Genomic DNA, 8,233 nt, shown 5'->3' on the forward strand with positions numbered 1-8,233 from the left:
AAAAAAGAAAGGATAAATCAAAAACTAACAAAAATGGGTTATCTGCATGAGAAAGGAAAGAAGAATGAGGAAGGGATAGGGAGAAAAGCCAGGTCTCTCTGAATGTACCATGTTTTAACTTTCAACTTTGAAAGCATGTGTTTTCCATAATTAAAAGTTTAAATTAAATGAAAAAGGAAAAGAGTAATGCATGAATATAAAAAGTAACCCAAAATCTGAAGTAGTTTCCCTCTATCTATGCACCCAATTCAAACTCCTCAGCCTGGATTCATTCAAACTGCTCGGCCTGGATTCAATGCTCTCTTTAGTTTGTCCCCAGCCAAATATTCCCATCATACTTCCTGATGACCCCCTTCATTTGCTTTGCTCATGTACAAACTGTTAACATTGTTTGAGTGCCCAGTTAATTTTCCCAATGTGATAGTTAAGGTTATGTGTCAACTTGGCTAGGCCATGATTCTCAGTGGTTTGGCATATATTATACAATTATTCTCTACTTTGTGATCTGATGTGAGCAGCCAGTTGAAAGGGGAGCTTTTTTGGGGGTATGGCCTGTATCCAATATATATGGATGTTCTGACAAAGCTCACCTTCTCTCAGTCCTGCAGCTGATTCTTCATCCTTTGACCACTGGTTCTTGGAATGTAAGCCAGCAGCCTGACAACTGACCTGTGAATTTGGGGATTTGCCAGCTCCTGTAGCCCTCTGAGCCAGCAGCCTGCTCTCTGCTCTGCTGATTTTGCATTAGTCAGCCCCTGCAATCTCATGAGTCAGGAGAAGCCTCCACCATGATGCATGGCCCATGGATTTGGGACTTACCAACCACCACAACTGTGTTAGCCATTTCCTTGAAATAAATATCTCTATATATGTACACTTTCATAAGGTCTTCAGCAGCCAATCTTTTCAGAAGTGGGTAGCCCCATCCTTCTTCCCAGCCTGTCTTAATCTGGAAGCTCTGCTGAAATTTTTCCACCATGGGTGACCCTGCTGGTATTTGAAATACTGGTGGCATAGCCTCCACTAGTCACAGCAACAGTATGACAAACTGACAGATGAGTGTTGGGCAAATCTGCAGCAAAAGACCTCTTTAAAGTGTTAAAGAGCAAAGATGTCACTTTGAAGACTGAGATGTGCCTTGACCCAAGCCATGGTATTTTCAGTTGCCCCATGTGCATGTGAAAACTGGACAATAAATGAGGAAAACCAAAGAAGAGTTGATGCCTTTGAATCATGAATCATGGTGTTGGCGAAGAATAGGTCTGACAGAAGAACGAACAAATCTATCTTGGAAAAGGTATAGCCAGAGTTTGTCTCACATACTTTGGTCATGTTGTCAGAAGGGAACAGTCTATGGAGAAGGATATTATGCTTGATAAAGTAGAGGGTCAGGGAAAAAGGGGAAGCCCTTCAACAAGATGGATTGATGAAGCAGCTGCACTGACGGGTTCAAGCATAGCAATGATTGTGAGGATGACGCCAGACCAGACTGTGGTTCATTCTGTTGTTAATAGGTCACTATGAGTCAGAACTGACTCAAGTGCACCTAACAACAACAACATATATATATGTATGTACACATATAAATATATATGTGCGCACACACACACACACACACACACACACACATATATATATCTCCACTCTTCACTTATCAACATGGTTAGGTTTCAAAGATTGTATCATTATGTGAAATTCAGTATTATGCAAAAAATTGAGGGGGGTTTTTCTGTTTGCAGATGATCCATTTGTGTGATTTTTTTTAAAATTTAGAAAATATAATCACAGAACTGCTAACAGCTAAGATTTATTGTGATGAACCCAGTTATAGATTATACCTCTGTGGAGAAGGAGGCTTGAAGGAGGCAAAGCTGGATAAAGCCAGAGGCCAACACTTTAAGTGCTCCACCTTATTCCTGTGCTGGCCCAGAGCTTCCATGGAAGAGTCACCTCTGGGACTGCACTCCCATCCCTGCAAGCCCTGCTTTCACATCTAAGAGCCTGCTGTTCCTGCCCAGCCTGCTGAGTCACCAAGGTTTAGGAATTCCTGTGAGTGTGCAGGAAGCCCATCCTCACACCTGGCCACACTGACACAGAGGGTTCAGGCCCAAAACAGCTCACTTGGGATGCCACTTAATTCACATGTATTTCTTCCAAAGCCTCCTTTTTTCCATCCTTCCAATCCCACAGCAATTTTTAGCTGCAGGACCGCAGGATGCATAGAAGCTGGGAACCCAGAACAGGCATCCACGGACTTGGTGCTGCCTGGACAACTACAGAGGAGGCTGGACCCACACAGTAGTTGGATGCAATGCCCCACCAGCAGTAAGGAGTAGAGGGTACAGGGTAGCATGGCTTAGCTTCATGGAGGCTTCCCAGAGACCCTCCTTAAGAGAGGGGATGCTCTGAAACCATTCACCAAGTCTAGCACCTTGTCAATGCCCCAAATACTCAGCTAGTAGAATTTTTACTAATGTCATAAATAAAAAATGTCAGATATTGGTAGTAAATAAGTGAGGAGTAGGTGTATTGAGTGTGTGTGTGTGTGTGTGTGTGTGTGTATTCTTCACTGTTTTTGCTCCTCTAGAGAACTCAGGTTACAACATTTGGTACCAAGAGTGGTCCTAGAGGAACAAAATCTTAAGGATGTATTTGCCTTTTTTTTTTTTTTTTGTCCCCCCTTGATGGGAGATAGTAACCATGCCCACACAACCCAACCACATCCATCACTCCTGCAGCCCTACCCACTGGACAAGGGATACCGCCTGCTTCCTTACCAAATTATCAACAATATATGGCAGACAATATCAGTCCAACTCATCCTCAACTGCTCTACATGAACAGCTAACAGAGATTTGTGTACACATGCTCATCCTCTATCATACCCACCAGGAGACAGGTGGTGGATGCCTATGTGCTGCCAAAATAGCAAACAGAGGAGCACACTATACCTGCTCTCTCAGATACACCAAAACAAAATAAAGCTTAAAAAAAAAACAAAAACAACAACCCTCGATGAATTACATCAACATTCATTCAACAATTAAATATAAATAGAATGATAGCACAATGTCTTGAAGACAACAGACAATTCCAATTCAATTCATATAAAGGAGAAAGATAAAGCAGTACCAACAAGGGACCAGAATACAGAGCCAGTAAACTTTCCTGAGGAAGAAATGGCATTGGAACTACTTGATAAGATTCAAAATAATTATATTTCAACTTTCAATGGATTGAGAGACAGGTCAAGGAAAACACTGGCAAAATCAAGGTAAATATTGACAAAATGAAGGAAAAGACAAAAAAGCTCAAGAATAATTTTGGAAAACAATGCAGAAAAAAATGAAAAATTAGAAACAATACAAAAGTACCAAATAGAAATACAGAATATTAAGACTTCAGAAATAAACAACACATTGAAAGGGCAAAAAAGTAGAATCAAATCAATGGAAGACAGAATTAGTGAGACTGAAGACAAATCTCTCAATATTGCTTTGTTAAGAGAAAAATCAGAAAAAAAGAACAAAAAAATGAAGAAAGCTTATGATTTCTGTAAGATAACATCAAGAGAAATAACGTGTGCAATCAGAATTCCAGAACAGGAAGAGACAAATAAAACCACAGAAAAAATTGTCAAAGATTTGTTGGAGGAAAACTTCCCTAATATGATGAAAGATGACAAGATATGCATTCAAGAAGTTCAACAAACTCCAAACAGGATTTTCCAAAGGAAAATCACCAAGACATATCATAATCAAACTTTCCAAAATCAAAGACAAAGAAAGAATACTGAAAGCAGCATGGGAAAATGAAACATCACCTACAAAGGGCAACAAATAAGATTAAGTTCTAATTTCTCAGCAGAAAGCATGCTGACAAGAAGGCAATGGTATGACATATATAAAACTCGGAAAGAAAAAAATTGCCAACCAAGAATTATATACCCAGAAAAATTATCCCTCAAAGATGATGGTGAAATTAGGATATTTCCAGATAAACAGAAATCAAGGGAATTAGTAAAAATCAGACCAACATGGCAAGAGATACTAAAGGAGGTCTTTAGGACAGAGAACCAACAACAGCAGACAACAACCAGTGATTAACACAAATGACAGTATGACCCAGAAACCAACCCAGATATAGAATTATCTGAAGTAAAAGAAACTCACAAGACTGAAGACAGGGAACTAGAGACATCAATTTGTAAATGAGGACAATGACAAACTGAAAAGAGGGAATAAATAGTATAGGTACAGAACTTCCAAATGGAAAGGAAGTCAAGAGATTTTGAGGTAGGACAGACTGTTTTAAACATGAGAAGAAAATAATAAATCACAGGGTAACCTCAAAGAAAATTAATAAACCTTCTCATCAAAATTAAAAAGAAGAGAGGCACAAATCATAGTGCCTAAGGCATTTGAATGCTAACTAGAAGGCTGGCGGTTCAAACCCACCAACCACTCCTTTGAAAGAAGATTGGGTGATCTATTTCTGTAGTGATACCACCTTGGAAACCCAAGGAGGGGTCACTATGAGTTGGATCCAACTCAACAGCAGTGAGTTTTAAAACAATAGCAATGAATGAATGATTTCTTAAAAATTCATAAACAAAATGAATTCAGCACAGAAAATTACATGGAACAAATAAATCAGCAACACCACACACACACACACACATACACAAAAAACATAACAAAATGACAGCAGTTAAGTCATATTGGTTGATAATTACATTAAATGTAAACATATTAAATGCACCAATCAAGCGGCAGAGAGTAGCTGAATGGAGAAGAAAACATGACCCATCAATATGCTGTCTACATGAAACACACTTTAGACAAAAATACACTAAAAATCAAAGGTTGGAAACAAATATATCAAGCAAATGGCAATCAACAGAGAGCACAAGTGGCAATATTAATTTACGGTACAACAGACCTTAAGACAAAAACTACCATAAAAGACAAGGAAGGGCATTAGATAATGATGAAAGGATAAATTGAACAACATGACATAACCATAAAAATACCTACACACCCAATGTAAGAGCCCCCAAATACATAAACCAAACTTTAAGAATCGAAGAAAGAAATACACAATTACATTATAATTACAGGAGACTTTAGTAGACCACTTTCAATGAAGGCTAGAATAACTAGAAAGAAATTCAAACAAAACAATCAACAAGCTTGAACTTATATACATACTGAGCACTTCATCCAATAACAGCACAATATACATTCTTTTCCAGTACATATGGAACATTCTCCAGAATAGAGTATATGTTCTGACAAAAAGCAAGCCTCGATAAATTTTAAAGCACTGAAGTACTGAAAACTATCTTCTTAGATCACAATGCTATAAAATTGGAAATCAACAACACAAAGATAAAGGGGGAACAAAGTAAACACATGGTAAATGAATAATACCCTCCTTAAAAATGGCTGGGTAATAGAATAAATTAAAAATGAAACTAAAAAAAGTCTTTGAACCAAGTAAGAATAAAAGCACAACATACCAAAATCTTTGGGACACAGCAAAAGCACTGATTAGAGGGCAATTTCTAGGAATAAATGCACTCATCAAAAAAAGAAGAAAGAGCCAAAATCAGGACTTTAACCCAAGATCTCCAACAATTATAGAAGCAGCAGCAAAAAAGCCTACAGTCACCAGAAGAAAAGAAATAATAAAGATTCAAGCAGAAAAAAAAGAAACAGAAGAACAATAGAAGTAATCAACATGACTAGAAATAATCAACATGGTTCTTTGAAAAGAGTAATAAAATCAACAAACCATTGGCAAAGTTAGCAAAGGATAAGAAAGAGAAGATGCAAATAACACAAAAAATAAATGATGTCACAACAGAACCAAACCCCTCCTTGGGTTTCCAAGGCAGTACCACTACAGAAATAGATCGCACAATCTTCCTTCCAAGGAGTGGCTGGTGGGTTTGAACTGCCAGCTTTCTGGTTAGCCGTCAAATGCCTTAGACACCATGCCACCAGAACTCCCTATGAATATAGTATGAAGAACTATATTCCAACAAATTTGAAAATCTGGAGGAAATGGACAGTTTTCTAGAAACTCACTACTTACCTAAACTAACAGATTGAGGTAGGAAATTTGAACAGATGCATGACAAAAGAAGAAACTGAACAGGTCATTTAAAAAATTATCAACAGAAAAAGTCCTGGCCCAGATGGCTTCACTGGAGAATTCTACAAAACATTCAGGGAAGACCTGACACCCATCCTACTCAAACTATTCCAGAATATAGAAAAGGGTAGAATATTCCCAAATTCATTTTATGAAGCAAGCATAACTCTGATTCCAAAACAAGACAATAAAGCAAGAAAGAAAAATAAAAGGTATCCAAATTGACAAAGAAGTAAAATTATATTTGCAGATGAAATGGTCACATGAAAAACTCAAGAGACTCAGCAAGAAAACTACAGGAACTAATTGGAAATTTAGCAAAGTGGCAGAATACAAGATCAACGTAGAAAATAAGATGGACTCCTCCATATCAACAAAAAGATCTCTGAAAAGGAAATCAGGGATACAATACCATTTATAATTCTTACCAAAAAGATAAAATACTTAGGAATAAATCTTGCCAGGGATAAAAAAAGACCAATATAAAGAAAACTAGAAAACACTACTACAAGAAACTATAAGAGACCTACATAAATGGAAGAACATACCATGCTCAAGGATAGGAAGCCTGAATATTGTGAAAATGTCAATACTATCCCAAGTAATCTAAAGATTCAATGCAGTCCCAATCCAGATTCTACCAACATTCTTTTAAGGACATGGAAAAACCAGTCATTCGTTTTAAATGAAAAGGAAAGAGACCTTGAATAAGGAAAGCACTACTGAAGAAGAACAAACTAGGAAATCTCACACTTCCCAATCTGAAAACTTACTGTACAGCCATGGTAGTCAAAACAGCTTGGTATTGGAACAATGACAGACAGATCAGTGGAACAGAATTGAGAATCCAGAAATAGATCCATCCATCTATGGACAGGTGATTTTTCATGAAGGATCAAAACGCATTAAATGAGGAAGAGACAGTCTCTTTAACAAATGTGATGGCAAAACTGGATATCTGTTTGACCACTCAAAATGGTGTCTCTTTAGTAGTCCCCAAGCTAATTTCCTCTAGCATCTTAGTGCCTGAAAAACTAGGTGCAGCAGTTTTAAATACGGATTCTGGTGCTCTGAACACCTCATTAAGTCAGAGTACACCAAACTTAGGGCAGTAGGATTAGAAAGGAGAAAGGGGCAGTGCAATTGCCTGGAGGGGAAAAAAAATAACAAAAACAAGTGAACCTGCCCTGTGGAGCACCAACTGGCAAGTGAGAAAGGCCATTGGAGACCTCCCTGGGGGAGCGCTGACCAGCAGCCAATAAAGGCCATCAGAGACCTCCCTGGGGCAGTGGAGAGATTGCACCACACCAGAGAACCTGCAGCCACTACATGGATCTACCTTCAGCACCTGCCTTTATCAATAAACTTAGTACCACAAGGGGGACCAGAGATTTCTCTGGCTCTGATAATGCCAAAGCCTGCAAGCAAGGGAACATTAATGCCACAAGTGGGCAGGCCCTGGGAGAAACTCCTGTTGTGGATCGCAGAATGGGGCAATTATCTTAGGTCATCTTTTTGGCATGGAGGGGCCTTGAAAGTGGGGTTTGTGTGTGTGTCTGAACCTGGTGGAAAGTGGCAGCCCCTTAACAATTGGAGTCTTTGCTGAACTTGAGCTGTTGGCCTGTGAATAACAGTCCAACATCATCATTAGCAGTCCACTCAAAACCCTAGAAACTGCTCCTGGCACCTTGGAGCTTTTCTTAGTTCTCTCTTCTCCTCCCACTTCCTCTGCCTCTACCCTCCCTCATCAAATAGAAAAACAACATTCAGCCACCATAATACCTGCTGGATCAAATACTAAATTCCATTTATGACAAACAAACACCTGCATCTACATTCCACATAGCAATTCCATCATCACAAAGAAAACTGCAGAGCAACCCAGCATACCTAAAATAATAGCCAAAAAAATAAAATACACCAGCTCCACCTTTTCAAAATATTAAATCATAAAACCAAGACAAAACAAATCAATACATAACTAACAGTTAAAGACAACCTCAAAATGTCTAGGAAACAACAGGCAACCTCAAATCAAACAAAAAAACAGGACAAGACTTTAGAAGTAAAATCC

Source organism: Orycteropus afer, unplaced genomic scaffold (genome assembly GCF_000298275.1).
Source record: "Orycteropus afer afer isolate SDZICR_OR568_19922 unplaced genomic scaffold, OryAfe1.0 scaffold00355, whole genome shotgun sequence".
NCBI classification, from domain to species: domain Eukaryota; kingdom Metazoa; phylum Chordata; class Mammalia; order Tubulidentata; family Orycteropodidae; genus Orycteropus; species Orycteropus afer.